This window comes from Leuciscus leuciscus (genome assembly GCF_965113295.1).
Source record: "Leuciscus leuciscus genome assembly, chromosome: 11".
In the NCBI taxonomy this organism is placed as follows: Eukaryota; Metazoa; Chordata; class Actinopteri; order Cypriniformes; family Leuciscidae; genus Leuciscus; species Leuciscus leuciscus.
The window spans coordinates 29484081-29499945 of NC_138735.1; the positions used below are offsets into that span (position 1 = coordinate 29484081).

At 41.0% G+C, this 15865-nt stretch overlaps 1 protein-coding gene, 3 long non-coding RNA genes and 1 gene segment (V, D, J or C); 3 read left to right on the forward strand and 2 right to left on the reverse strand.

The window, feature by feature from the left end:
• The window catches only part of LOC309509298 (H-2 class I histocompatibility antigen, Q10 alpha chain-like), a 211420-nt gene that overhangs the window by 140375 nt on the left and 55180 nt on the right, over positions 1 to 15865 (reverse strand). The window lies entirely within an intron of this gene.
• Positions 1 to 15865, forward strand: part of LOC309509324 — a 53242-nt gene that overhangs the window by 2234 nt on the left and 35143 nt on the right. Inside the window, exon 3 of one of the 2 annotated variants that reach the window (XR_014209847.1) lies at positions 13001 to 13225. The exons of the other annotated variant lie outside the window; for it this stretch is intronic. This is a non-coding gene — a long non-coding RNA (uncharacterized lncRNA). Of the gene's footprint in view, positions 1 to 13000; positions 13226 to 15865 lie in introns of those variants that run through there. 2 annotated transcript variants of the gene reach the window in all.
• On the reverse strand, positions 6150 to 8159 carry LOC309509326. Its single transcript, XR_014209850.1, has 2 exons — positions 7883 to 8159; positions 6150 to 6589 (listed from the first exon to the last, which is right to left on the reverse strand). It is a non-coding gene; the product is annotated as an uncharacterized lncRNA (long non-coding RNA).
• Positions 8207 to 9337, forward strand: LOC309509333. The gene is made up of 2 exons (XR_014209857.1): positions 8207 to 8647; positions 8731 to 9337. It is a non-coding gene; the product is annotated as an uncharacterized lncRNA (long non-coding RNA).
• On the forward strand, positions 11572 to 12380 carry LOC309509313 (Ig kappa chain V region BS-5-like). The segment is given in 2 exons: positions 11572 to 11800; positions 11888 to 12380.

A 15865-nucleotide genomic window follows, 5' to 3' on the forward strand; every position in this document is an offset into this window, starting at 1 on the left:
CAAGTGCCACGAAGGAAACGAGATACCAAGGGGTCTTTCCCCACAGACATTCCACCCAAAGGACTGTGGTAAGCACCTATGGCCGCCACATAGACCTTTAAAGTGGACGGGGTCAGACCTGCAGTGAACCGTTCCTGCAGGAACTCCAGCACTGTACCAATTGGGCAGTGGACTGGGTCCAACCGACGGTCACTACACCAAGAAGTGAATACTCTCCACTTCAGGGCATAAAGTTTCCTCGTGGAGGGAGCTCTGGACTGTAGAATGGTCTCAACAACCTCGGTTGAGAGACCTGACTCTATGAGCTGGGCCCCCTCAGAGGCCAAGCCCACAGGTTCCACAGTTCTGGCCGAGGGTGAAATATCGAGCCCTCTGCCTGGGACAGAAGGTCCCTCCTGACGGGTAACTCCAGAGGATGCCCGTCGAGGAGGGACACAAGATCGGGAAACCATACTCTGCCCGGCCAGCGCGGGGCTATAAAAAGCAGGCAAACCCGGTCCCTGCGAACTCTTTCCAGAACTCCCGGGAGCAGAGCAACTGGGGGAAAGGCGTACAGACGTAGCCTCGGCCACGTCTGTACCATAGCATCCAGTCCCAGAGGAGCTGGATGCGTGAAGGAGAACCAAAGTGGACAGTGAGACGTCTCTCGAGACGCAAACAGATCCACTTATAATTTCCATATCAGCTCCACCACCTCGGGGGTGGAGCCACCATTCCCCGGGCCTCGGCCCCTGTCTCGACAGAGTGTCTGCTCCTATATTCTGGACCCCGGGGATGTAGGCTGCCTTGAGTGACAGCAACTTCCCCTGGGACCACAAGAGGATATGGCATGCCAGCGCAAACCCCCTTGATATAGGCGACTACCGACGTGTTGTCCGTATGTACTACACATGGTGTCCCCTGAGACCTGTGATAAAGCTCCTCAGAGCCCGGAAGACAGCTAACATCTCTAGGCTATAGAATGCCAGGAACGATGATGGTCTTCCCACAGACCTTGAGATGAGCGACCCTCAGGATCGCTCCCCAACCCGTGAGGGAAGCATCCGTCGTTAGCAGTTTGCGACGACAAGGAGCTCCCAGCACTGGGCCCTGGGACAGGAACCAAGGTTTCTTCCACATAACCAAGGCACGTAGGCATCACCGCGTGACCTTGATTGTGCGAAATGGGTTGCCCCTCGGGGAAAAACCCTCTGGTCCTGAGCCACCACTGCAGGGGCCTCATGTGCAGCAGTCCAAAATGTATCCCGTTGGAAGCTGCTGCCATGAGACCCAACAGTCTCTGGAACTGTTTGACAGTGAGTAGCTGGCCTAGCTTTACACTTCTCACAGCTGCCAGGATGGAATCGAAGCGTGGCGATGACAGGCGCGCCTGCATCGACACTGAATCCCAAACCACGCCTAAAAAAGTGGTCCTCTAAAATGGAGAAAGCACACTCTTCTTGGCGTTCAGCCGTAACCCCAACTCTTTCATATGGGCGAGAACAACATCTCGATGTTGAACCGCCATCTAATGCGACTGAGCTAAAATCAACCAATCGTCGATGTAGTTCGTGATGCGAATACCCCGGAGGCGCAGAGGCGCCAGAGCTGCATCCACGCATTTGGTGAAAGTGCGGGGTGATAAAGCCAGGCCGAATGGAAGAACTCGATATTGGTATGCTTTGCCCCCGAAAGCAAACCTCAGGAACTTCCAATGACACGGACGGATGGAAATATGCGTCCTTGAGGTCTATCGTGACAAACCAGTCCTCGGACCTGATCTGTGGCACGATTTGTCTCAAGGTTAACATTTTGAACTTGAGCTGCATGGCTGACTCGTACAGAACTCGAAGATCTAAAATGGGACGCAATCCCCCGTCCTTTTTTGGAACTATGAAGTACCGGCTGTAAAACCCGGTTTCCCTGTTGGAGGGGGGTACATATTCTATGGCCCCTTTCTCTAACAGAGTGTTTACTTCCTGTTCCATAACCAGAACCTGCTCGGGGCCCACCACTGTGGGCAGGACCCCCATAAACCGCAGTGGGCGTTAATAGAATTGTATCTAATACCCTTTTTCCACGGTCTGCAGGACCCAACGAGAAACATTTGACAGTAGCTTCCACGCTGTCAAAGATTCTACTAGAGGTACCAGTCTCTCGAGACTGGTTTCTGGATTTTGTTGCTGTTGAGTAGTCGGTTCGTCGCCCTGTAACGGCGCACCGGCAGGGAACGACCAAACAGACTGCTCCAGCACCCTCCTCAGAGGGGGCGGGCATCCCGAGGCCACTACGTTTCCGGGTGGACCTTGAGATATGTGCTCGCCGGAGACCGCTGCGCCCTGTAACACCGGAGGCGGCAGGGTTGGCAGAACGGTCCCCTGAGGGCACCGAAGAGAGACGGCACCGTATTTTTCTCCTGCTGTTGAGTAGTCGGTTCGTCGCCCTGTAACGGCGCACCGGCAGGGAACGACCAAACAGACTGCTCTAGCACCCTCCTCAGAGGGGGCGGGCATCCCGAGGCCACTACGTTTCCGGGTGGACCTTGAGATATGTGCTCGCCGGAGACCGCTGCGCCCTGTAACACCAGAGGTGGCAGGGTTGGCAGAACGGTCCCCTGAGGGCACCGAAGAGAGACGGGCACCGTGAAAAGAGGTGTTAACCGCTCTGCTTCGGGGGGACTACCCTCATTTGTCCTGAGCCCTCAGACATCAGGACTTTTTCCCAGCAGCCTTCTTGGCGGTAATAACGGTCCGCAGATCCGTTTTACCCCTCGAAGACTGCTGGGTTTGAGAGCGCCCTCCGTGTCCCCGAGATTTTTGTGGGGGAGCACGAGAGGACACACTCTGTTTTTGAGTGGCACGATGTTCAGCGCTCTTTTTAGAGGAGTGAGGCTGCTCCCGCTCAGCAGCCTCAATGAAAGAACGGCGGGGGAGAAGTTTTTGTAATGCAGCTGCCTGTTTAGCAGCTTCCTGAGATTTAGCTACCGCACTGTTTACTGCATCACCAAATAAACCAACAGTGGAAACCGGAGCATCTAAGAGAACGTGCTTTTCTTTCTCTTTTATATCGCTCAAATTGAGCCACAGATGCCTCTCAGTGGCCACCAGGGCTGCCATAGACCGCCCGATTGATTTAGCGGTCTCCTTGGTGGCCCTGAGAGACAGATCTGTGGCTCTGCGTAGTTCAGCCACTGTGTCAGGACCAATTCCCCCGCCCTCCTCTAAATCCCCCAATAATTCTGCCTGATAGGCTTGCATAATAGACATCGTATGCAGACACGCTGCAGCTTGACCAGCGGCTGCATACGATTTATGAACCAGAGATGATGTGAATTTTACTGGCTTAGAGGGAAGTGAAGGAGCTTTCAGGGAAGATGCCGTTGCTGGAGAGAGATAGCTCGCAAGCGTCTCCTCCACCTTCGGCATCTCCCCATAACCATATTCTTTATATTTGTGAATGGAAGAATAGTGGGATGTTTGTGGTGCATACACTCTGTATGAAACCGGTTTTCCCCACGATTTCGACACCTCGGTGTGGAGATCGGGGAAAAACGGAAGGCTTCTTCGCTGAGGCTGTGTACGAGATGGCAGGAAGCGTTCGTCGAGCTTACTTTTCGAACGAACGTCCTGCCTATCCTCTGGCCACTCAATAGATAGTCTGTCAACTGCTCTAGTAATAACATCGAGCAGTTCCTCAAACGCATGAGACTGAGGTGGCGAATCCTCAGACTCAGCTTCAATACTCACAACATCCAACTCCTCAGAGCTGGACAGTTGCAGTATTGGTGCCTCTATCGGGGGGGAAGAAACCGCAATGCGTGCTTCCACACCCTGATGAGAGGCACTGGATCTGTCAGATTGATGCTGAGATAAGGCAGAGCCCGTCTCAACATCCACTGACAGATCCATTTGCGAACCCCAGGTCTGAGATCGCCACCGAGCCTCAGCCGCGGCGGGACCCGAGCCCTGGGGAACGCGATCGGGATCGGATCGCGATCGTGAACCGAGCCAAGCGGGATCGGAGCGAACGCAATGGAAGCGCGTCGCAATGCACACAGTCACCACCCTCGAGTGCTGACTGGGCATGCTCCTCACCCAAACAAACAACACAAAGAGTGTGAGTATCACCTCCCGTTAAATAACGCGGGCAGGGATGGACACACACTCTAAACTGCTGCTTGCTCGCCATACTGAATATATATATATAATATAGACAGACAACACCAAATAACAAGGACAGATTCAACACAGAGCGCAACTGAAGACTCAGAAAGCTTTCGTTTTCTGTTTCGGGCCGGCTTTTATAGCTTCCTGGTACGTGACGTCACCCGCCTCTGACGTTCCGCCACACCATTGGACTGATTTTACATGTGCTTCAAGACGTCATCACGCAAAGCGTTCCCACAGCGTCATTTCTCGACGCAACGGGAGTTCCCTTGAAAGGGAACCTCCAGTCAGGAACTCCATCTAGATTCAGTGGCAGTGGATCTAACAGTGATTTCACTCTGACCATCAGTGGAGTCCAGACTGAAGATGCTGGACATTATTACTGTCAGAGTTTCCATTGCAGAACAAATTCTAATAATAATTGTGTGGGTGATTATACATTCACACAGTGATAAAGAGTCGTACAAAAACCTCCGTCAGTCAGAGTCACAGTGACTGAACTGAAACTGCAGCTGCTCTCACACACACACACACACTAAGAAAAGCAATATGATCTTATAATAAGTAATAATATTATTATATTATAATAATATAAAAGTTTGAGCTTGGTCAGTATATATGAGAGTTTGGATCATGATCAAGACATTTTTCTCCTGTTATTTTCAGTCATTTGTGAGGAAATTCAGTCACGTTTGATCTTCACTTAGTGGATATTTTTCAATCTTTCACCATATTTTTGTTTTTCTGCATTTATGATTTATCCTCATTCTTCTTTCTAAACTGAATCACTGCATCATAAAGATGTTCTGCTTGATCAGTTTAATAAGTCTATCGAATTTATCGAGTTCATCCTTCATATATTAACAGCATCACAAAACACTCTTAATTTCAGACCAGATGAAAATTTATATAATGTTAATTAATATCTTTACATAGAATTTTTTAATTAATTTAGAAATTAAAGGCCAGATTAGCAAACAGATGCAGTCCACCATCAAAATAATAATAATTTCCTATTTATTTTATATTTATTGTGTAATTTAACAGTACTATATATAACAGCTTTTTCAAACATTGGATCAATATCAACATTTCATACTGATGTTTATTGTGTGCAATTTAACACATCCATAGTGGACATTTATTTATAGTTCATTTTTTATATTAAAGATTAAAGTTTGTTTATGTGTGAATATAGTGTGGGTTGTGATGAGCCAACATGTAACTCATAAAGATGAAATCTTATTAACAAACTGACTAATGAATCCATAAGCACAGGAGAAACTGTTCCAGTTCAGAGCGTTTCAGTTGAAAATCTCATTTGCATTGTCAGGTTTAGTGATTGTGACGGTCTCAGAATAGAGCAGCTCGTCTCCAGTGACCATGTTCAAACCCCAAGAGCTTCATTTCACATTTACTGCTGAATGCAGCTGTTCTCAACTATTACAATTAGGGGTGTAACGAGACCCTTATGTCACGATCCTGAACTCACAATACCATATTATTGCCATACTCCATCAAAATGGTCAATTTGGTTTAACATTGTGTGTGTAAATGAATAGGCTTGGACTTGGTGCTGATAACCCAATGCACAGGACAATAGAGACACCAGAATAACAATATTCATGATTCTGAAGATGAAAATACTGAATTATTTCAGACGAATATGCTTGATGTCTCTGACTAGATATATCTAAAATAATGTAGGCCACTTTTTACTGGTAACATCAGACATTTGGCATTATCAGGACCCACAAATATTCCCCCATTGCATTATTATACATTATATTTAACATTATATACAGTAGTTTAATGTAGTAGTGACACGGAAACCCTGTAAACTTCGTAAACTTTCATTTTGGGTGAACGATACGATACATATTGTCACTATCCACTGTAATTATTGTTCCACCCCTAATTACAATCAATCAAAAGCCGCTGAAACTTTAGTGCAGGACTTTGAAGGAACGACACACTGATCAATGATGCAGTCCAACACAAATGTGCGCTTGCGTTCAGATGAAGCTTTATTGAATGAACAGCAATGGCAGCACATTGACAGACTGCTTCAGTATTGAGCTGTAAATCACGTGACGCTCAGATACGCTGGTCTTCACTGGAGAAACATCAGCACTCGGAGCTCTTGAGGAACGAGGCCTCGTGAGCAGCTCCGGCATGTGTTCCTCTGCAGACGAAGCGCTCTGTGTCTTCCCAGCGTGCTTTGCTGAGGCTCAGGACGCTGCTGCGACTGTAGAGACCGTCCCGCTCGCTCTCTGCGCTGGTCTGAACCCCCTCGGTGACCTCTGACCCGTCCAGCGTCCAGCTCACCGTCGCCCCCTGTGGAGAGTAAGAGCTGAGCAGGCAGAGCAGAGCGGAGGAGTCTCCAGAGATCAGCAGAGAAGAGGGAGACAGCAGAGACACGGAGGGAGACACGGAGGGACCCGCTGAACACACACACACACACACACACACACACACACACACACACACACACACACACACACACACACACACACACACACACACACACATGAATGAATGATCATTTGATTTTAAATATACAAGTTACATTTCAAGTGATCCACAGAATGAGTTTGAAAAACATTGTCCAAGTAAATTGATAGTTATATTGTGATGTCGTTATAAGATCTAGAAAACTCATTTAAATGATCATTTCAATATTAATTGTATTTTTAAAATATTCTGCTATTCAGACGCTCACAATCATAAACATCAGCAAATTTGATAGTTTAAATGAGCCCTTAATAGTTAAATTTACCAAGAATTATAGACAAAATTATATATGAAGAAATTATTGAATAGATTTGAAAGTATCTGCAGTCAATACATGAAATTAAATAAATGTTAGCAATAAGAAGATTTTAAATATTCACGTAAAATGAAATTTGACATTTAAAAAAGCTATACAAATTATAACATTTTATTTTAAAAAAATGAAATAAATAAAATAATACTCATTTGATTTTTTTTCAGAAGTTACAGAACCTTTTAATCTCAATCTAATTTTTAACAACATTTTCCACATGAAAACTGATTAATATATTGTGATTTCTTCATAAGATTTTGAAATCAATTTTAAATAATAATTTCAATATTAATTTGTAAAAAATATTCACAAATTTTGATACTCACAAAAAATCAATCGTAATTTTCAGCAAAGTTTCAATATATATTTTAAATTCTGCTGTTAAGACACAATCATAATCATCAGCAAACTTAACAGTTTAAATTGTTGATTTTTAAAATGCTTATTAACTAAATATCTCTTTGTCTGATGATGACGCTTACACAAAAAATGTATTATCAAACTCTGGATGCATTTAAAAACCCTTAATTGTTAAATTATAGACAAAATTATTTATATCAAGAAATAATTGAATATATCATAAAATACTGCAATCCATAGGCTACATTAAAATACAATCAAATGTTACCAATAATAATTAAATTATTAATGTAAAATTAAAAATAACATTTAAAAACAATATGAAAAATAAAACTTAAGTAAATAATAAAATAGTTATTTTTTATAATAAATGAATTATCTTGTTGACAAATAAGATAATCTTTTAGATGTACTTAAGGTTCATTCATGGCATTTTAAGATCATCATCACAAATAATTATCTTGCTGAAATAATCAAAAAATTAAATAAAATGAATGAATGAATTTTTTCTTATTAGAGAACATTTTTATAGAGAATAGAAAAGACTTACTGATCGTCAGTTTAGTTCCTCCACCGAAAGTCCACCACAGTGTTTCATTCTAGTGAAAGAGTCGTACAAAAACCTCCGTCACACTCAAATGAACACACACACACACACACACACACACACACACACACACACACACACACACACACACACACACACACACACACACACAGTCTCATCGTCTCTAAATGTCTCTTAATGCATGAAAACGATTAAATCTAAATAAATAATATAATCAGAAAGACTCTGTACTAATCTTTACACATCTTAACTGGGAGTTTCTAAATGATCATATATTTCTCAAAGCATTTTAACAAATGTTGATGACCTGTGACCTCTGGAATGACCTTTGCCCTCTCATGGAGTTCACAGTGAAATACTTGTTTCTTTTAGTGATGAAACTGTCATTTGATTCATCAGAAAGTCTGAACTCTGAACCAGAGACTCGTGCAGAATAAAGAAGAAATGATTTCTAAACTCCTAAAGAAGTGAAAACACACTCCATTGGATCATGAGAATAAAACACATTAAAGGCCACAAAACTGGATCAGTTTCTTCTGCATGTGTTCATTTTCATGTGTGTTTTCCTCCAGCTGGTTTTTGCTCAGAGAGTCACTTTGCATCGGCACGTGTTTCAGCTCTCCGAGTGTTTATAGCCTTCAGACTCACACACTTTATAACACACTGCTGTTTACCACGGTACAAACCCAACACACACCATGAATCTCTTCAGCAGCTTCATCTGGATTCTGACCGCTTTTATTCCAGGTAATAGAAGTCAAAGCTTGTCATTTCTGAGTCTTTAATCTTCATGTCATTTGATGAAACTCATATAATGTTGTTGTCAACAGCGTCCAGAGGAATCACTGTGACTCAGCCTGAAGTTGTGAATGTTTCTGAAGGACAAAACGCCACTATAGACTGTAAAACTGATACTCGGATATTTAGCGATGGTTTAGCTTGGTATCAGCAGAAACATGGAGAAGCTCCTAAACTCATCATTTATAATGTAGTTAAGCTTAACGATAACAGTCTCAGTCGATTCAGTGGGAAAGGAGAATATGAAGGAACAGATTTCACTCTGACCATCAGTGGAGTCCAGACTGAAGATGCTGGACATTATTACTGTCAGAGTTTCCATTGCAGAACAGATTATTATGGTGGTTGTGAGAGTGATTATACATTCACACAGTGATAAAGAGTCGTACAAAAACCTCCGTCAGTCAGAGTCACAGTGACTGAACTGAAACTGCAGCTGCTCAAACACTCTCACACACACACACACACACACACACACACACACACACACACACACACAGACACACAACAGTGAGGATATTTTCATTGATATTACATGAAATAGAAAGCATTCATTTCAATTTTTCACATGCTACTGTAAATATTTAAATGAATCTATAACGCTCTTTATCTTATTAAATGTGTCTAACACTAAAGGTTCATGATTTGTCCGCATGTTCTTGTTTCATCATGAATCTGCAGGAGTGTTCATGCTCCACTGACTGAAGTTTACTTATAAAATGTGAGTTAAAGCCCTGATCTAATGAAAGACCTGAAACTAAAATGACACAAAGATAATTCTATTTTATTTAATGACTGAGTTTTAATAAAATCACACACACACACACACACACACACACACACAGTCTAGAATGAAAGGCATAAAGCGGTGCAGAAGAGCGACTGAAGCTGATGTGGAGTCGAGCCATTTCCTTTATATCTGGTTTTCTCCAGTTTAAGCGTTAGAGAGTTAGTGTATTTTTATTGTACTTTTCTTTATTTTTGTAGTTTAGTTAGTTTCTCCCTAATAGTCTGAGGGTTTGTGTGTGTGTTGTTTTGGCCTTGCTCCCTCTTGAAGTCTTGAAATCCTCCACATTTGTAGAATAAAACTAGTGTTTGACATTGAGTTGTTTTTGGCCGTTGTTAAAGCACTGGTGTTGGGAACTGAAGCTCGCTGTCTCCACACATCACTCCATCTATTATAACTTTATACTTCATTTCTACAAATATAAACCTTTTTCCTCCTGAAGTATCAGACAGAGCTGATCATTAAGAGAAATACTATTAAGACCATAACCATCTTTACCGTGTTAACTGACAAACATTCAATGTCTCGAATTACACTCAAGAAGAAACTGAACAAACTGAGAGTGCGTCTTTTCTACAGTCAAACCAAACATTATTCAGACACCAGATATATCATTTTTATATATTTTTTAATAGTGTTTGTAATACACTATACTTCATTTATGTAAGTGAGGATAGCAAAATAAAGTAAACCGTGACATATTATTATACCCAATAATTTTTCATAAAGTGGATTACCAGTAAAAAAATGTTTTTTTAAATTGGGACGAAAAATGATTCAGACACTTTGACCTGACCATGTTTTGCTCAAAGTTATCTGACATTATCAAGATGAATTTGTTCTGAATTTAATATTTGTCATATTTTATTAGCGTTTTCTAAACTATAGCGGATAAACTGATAATGTGAGAAATGTTGAAGGTCTGAATACATTTTGGTTTGACTGTATATAATTCTATAAAGTATGACATCATCAATTTGGTGCCGCTGCTGAAAGTGAACCAGTGAAATAAACTAATAGATCATCAGAAGAAAAACCTCCTGAACGCTTCACTAACTGAACTTCAGATCAACTGAGTCTCACATCTGTAACATCTGTCCTTCTGTAACATCTGTAACATCTGTCCTTCTGTAACATCTGTCCTTCTGTAACATCTGTAACATCTGTCCTTCTGTAACATCTGTAACATCTGTAACATCTGTAACATCTGTCCTTCTGTAACATCTGTCCTTCTGTAACATCTGTAACATCTGTAACATCTGTCCTTCTGTAACATCTGTAACATCTGTCCTTCTGTAACATCTGTAACATCTGTAACATCTGTCCTTCTGTAACATCTGTCCTTCTGTAACATCTGTAACATCTGTAACATCTGTCCTTCTGTAACATCTGTCCTTCTGTAACATCTGTCCTTCTGTAACATCTGTAACATCTGTCCTTCTGTAACATCTGTAACATCTGTAACATCTGTAACATCTGTCCTTCTGTAACATCTGTCCTTCTGTAACATCTGTAACATCTGTCCTTCTGTAACATCTGTAACATCTGTCCTTCTGTAACATCTGTCCTTCTGTAACATCTGTCCTTCTGTAACATCTGTAACATCTGTAACATCTGTCCTTCTGTAACATGTCAGATCTGTCCATTGAATAAAACTATAGGTTTTTTTTTTGCTGCTAAGAGAACCGACGGCCAGTGCTGCAAAGTTTCTGAAGTGACATTACATATAAATGCTGGATTCACTCCACATGGATGTGACATGTTACAATAATAACACATTAAAGCAATGCAAAGGCAGACTAATAGATTATTAGAAAAATACTCGTACCAAAATATAAAAAAAAAAATTTGATTCCAATTATTGGTAAAAGTGATGACATGTGAATAATGTTAAATGTCTCACTGTTGCTCAAGTTTAAATTTGCACTTTATAGAAAACCTTAGTGATTTGAGTCTGGATCCGGATCTGCTCACAGCAGATATTCAGATTAATACTGAAGTTGGTCTAGATGTATCAGAACTGAATTGAATTATATCATTTTTTAACATCTTGGCTATTGTAGAAGATCAAATATTATTAAAAACATTAATTTTTACTCTGTTCTCACTTCAGTGATTGTGTTTTGTGTCTGTTAATGAGTGACTGTCTTCAGGTAAATGATGTGGAGTGTGTTTGCATATTGATCAGATCTTCAGTGTGTGAGAGTGTTTATAGTGCTGTGAGTTTAACACTTCATCACTGACACACACAACAATCTTCATCAACATGACCTTCATCATCATCTTCATCTGGACTCTCACAGCGTTTGCTCAAGGTTTGTGGAGCACAAGTTTGATATTTATTCATTTCTTCAAGTATATTGTCAAAGTTTTGAGTGTATTTTCTTCTTGTTGTGTTTCAGAGTGTAGAGGACAGATCACCGTCACTCAGAGTCCCTCAATAACAGCAGAACAACCAGGAGGAACTGTGAATATCAAATGTAAAACCAGCAGAGATGTGTTTAATAATGGTTTTTATGATCTCTTAGCCTGGTACTTACAGAAACCTGGAGAAGCTCCTAAACTCCTGATTTATTGGGCCAATCGCCTCGAGTCAGGAACTCCATCTAGATTCAGTGGCAGTGGATCTAAAAGTGATTTCACTCTGACCATCAGTGGAGTCCAGACTGAAGATGCTGGACATTATTACTGTCAGAGTTTACATTGCAGAACAGATTCTGATGGTGATTGTGTGGGTGATTATACATTCACACAGTGATAAAGAGTCGTACAAAAACCTCCGTCAGTCAGAGTCACAGTGACTGAACTGAAACTGCAGCTGCTCAAAGGAGGATCTGAAATAACATCGTCACACTTGCATCTGAAATAAAACCATCTAAATTAATCTGACACTCTTAATAATTATAGAGTTCAGAAAGAGATTTTGTGCTCTTATAGATCAGTGACACATTTGAGATCTGAGTGATTTCAGTTTGCCCTAGTTGCCACCTTTTATTAATAATAGATCTTAATTTTCATAATACTCCATGGTTGTTTCATTTGACCATCCTAACATTTAATTCCAAGTGAATTGACTATTTTAATTCCAAGTATTCTCGTCGCTTGATAAACTTCAGGTTGATCCACTGGAGTCACTTGGACTATTTTAACGATGTCTTTACTAACTTTTCTGGGCCGGCAGATGAAATTACCTAGAAGCCTATGAAGGAGTGAGACAGCTCTCAGATTTCATCAAAAATATCTTAATATTTGTATTTAATATATAATATATATATTACTTAATATCTTAATTTTTTATTTTCTGCATTTATGATTTCATATTTTCTTCATTCTAAACTGAATCACCAGCATGTTAAATATGTTGAGCAGTTTAATAAGTAAATTGATGTCAGAGTGTAGAGGACAGATCACCGTCACTCAGAGTCCCTCAATAACAGCAAAACAACCAGGAGAAACTGTGAATATCAAATGTAAAGCCAGCAGTGATGTACTCAGATATAGATCTGGGAATGAAGCTTTATTCTGGTACTTACAGAAACCTGGAGAAGCTCCTAAACTCCTGATTTATCATGTAAACCGCCTCCAGTCAGGAACCATAGATTCTAGATTCAGTGGCAGTGGATCTAACAGTGATTTCACTCTGACCATCAGTGGAGTCCAGACTGAAGATGCTGGACATTATTACTGTCAATGTCAACACCACATCATCAGTAAAGATGTGTTCACACAGTGATAAAGAGTCGTACAAAAACCTCCGTCAGTCAGAGTCACAGTGACTGAACTGAAACTGCAGCTGCTCACACACTTTCACACTCAACAGAAACACAAATATCAACTTATTTGTCTATCAATCTATTTTTCAGCACTTCATTAATATTACTGAAGATAATAAGAAATTATTTTGATCATATTTTTTCAGATAATTGTTGGTTTATTCTCATATGGTTGTTCATGTATTTTTATAAAGCATGATTATTTGTCCTTCTTAAAAGAAATGGACACAGCGACCCCATTGGATTCAATGGAGAAAAGTGAAATCAATTATAAAAGCACTCACTTCCTGATGGCTGAGCGTACTGCGCAGACTCACACTGAGCTTGACAACGTAGATGTGACGTGAGCATTGTCTGTCTTTAGTAGCTGTGCCGAGAGAAATCTGAATCATTCCCTTCCGAATCTTGCAGAGACGGAGAGTGTGAGTAGGAGGTGTCCATAAGCTAGGAGCAGGAGCATCTTTTGCTAAGTATTCTGATTAATTATTTTGTCATTTTGCCTCCACGTCCCCCCGATTGCCCGCGAGCTTCATCTCCTGTCCATACATAATCTCTCTACTGTGCGGCAGAGAGTCGCGTGGTTATGATGCAATCGTTAGCCTATTTTCACAAAAACTGCTTCTACGGGACCATAACGTAAGATACAAGGTAATGGAGCCTTTTATACATTTTCGTGTTTCTTTAGAAATAAATAATGGACAAATGGAGTCTTTAAACGCCTCAGATGTAAAGTTATTCGCTGTCAAAGTGACGCCAAAATGAATGGGAGTCAGTGGCATGCTAACAGCAGATGATGGTCCGCTAGCCAATGGCGGCGCCCGGGGAAGCTTCAGTGTTTTCCGAAACATTGCCCCCCTGGTTTCAACCGAACCAGGAAAGAAAATGCCTCTGCAGTCAATTGGATAGACCTACAACCAATCAGAGCAATGGAGAAACCACAATGACCACAGTCACAGGGTTTTCATTGCGCCTCATCTTCTTAGCAACCATCGGGGCCAGCTGATAAATTAAACTTTTTCCGAATCCCGTTGGAAGGACAGCAAAAACATCTCAGTTCTCTGTTCCTCTTTTAAAATTAATGCGCTGTCGATATCTTCTATAACAGACGTGATGGCGGCGTCTTTGTTGTAAAGTAAACGAATTCAACCCAAGCGCTCTTTAGTGACGTGGATGATTACGTTACTGTTGATCATCTGTCCATCATCATATAAAGCCCGCCCTGACAATTTTATTGGTCCGAACAGCTCTGGTTCGAACATAGTTGCTCCACAACGGATCGAGTCCAGACCGAACTTCCTGACCTCAAATGTTGTGGGCGGGGCGAAGTTCGGCTGGCATCCAGGCAATGAAAGCACATTAAACTTAAATCTGTGACTCCTGAAGCGTTTGCATAGAGTGTGTTTTACATGAGCGACACACGCTTCAGTGCTCTGCATGTGTTTATAACTCTGTCAAACATCAAACATGATCAACAACTGTTTTTCACAAGAACTGAACCTTCAACCTACAAAAATGACTTTCATCACCATATTGATCTGGACGCTGGCAGTGTTATGTCGAGGTTTGTGTCAGTCAAGATTACAAACGTTATTCACTCGTTATCTTTATGTGTGTTGTGAAGATATAAGGTTGTAAAAGTGTTTGTGATTTCTAATCTTTCAGAATCTGTTGGGCAGGAGACAGTGACTCAAACTCCCTCAGAGCGGCTCTATGAAACTGGACAATCAGTCACTGTAACCTGTAAAACTAGCAGTGATCCAGTCGACTGGTGTAGTAGCAAACGGTGTCTTAGCTGGTACTTACAGAAACCTGGAGAAGCTCCTAAACTCCTGATTTATGCAACAAACCTCCTCGAGTCAGGAACTCCATCTAGATTCAGTGGCAGTGGATCTAGAAGTAATTTCGCTCTGACCATCAGTGGAGTCCAGACTGAAGATGCTGGACATTATTACTGTCAAAGTGCACACAGAGGTAGCGTGTTCACACAGTGATAAAGAGTCGTACAAAAACCTCCGTCAGTCAGAGTCACAGTGACTGAACTGAAACTGCAGCTGCTCAAACACACACACACACACTAAGAAAAGCAATATGATCTTATAATAAGCAATAATATTATTATATGAATATATTATAATAATATAAAAGTTTGAGCTTGGTCAGTCTATGACAGCTTTGATCATGATTTTTCATTAGTCATTTTTCTCCTGTTATTTTCAGTCATTTGTGAGGAAATTCAGTCACGTTTGATCTTCACTTAGTGGATATTTTTCAATCTTTCACCATATTTTAGTTTTTTTCTGCATTTATGATTTATCCTCATTCTTCTTTCTAAACTGAATCACTGCATCATAAAGATGTTCTGCTTGATCAGTTTAATAAGTCTATCGATTTTATCAAGTTCATCCTTCATATATTAACAGCATCACAAAACATAACTCTCAATCTCAGAGCAGATGAACATTTATATCATTTTAATTAATATCTTTACATAGAATTTTTTTATTATTTTGAAATTAAAGGCCAGATTAGTGTAATGAAGTGTAGTGTAGTGAATTTTTTTTGATTTTCATTGATTTACAGTATTGATTTTCATTTATTTCAGTAAGA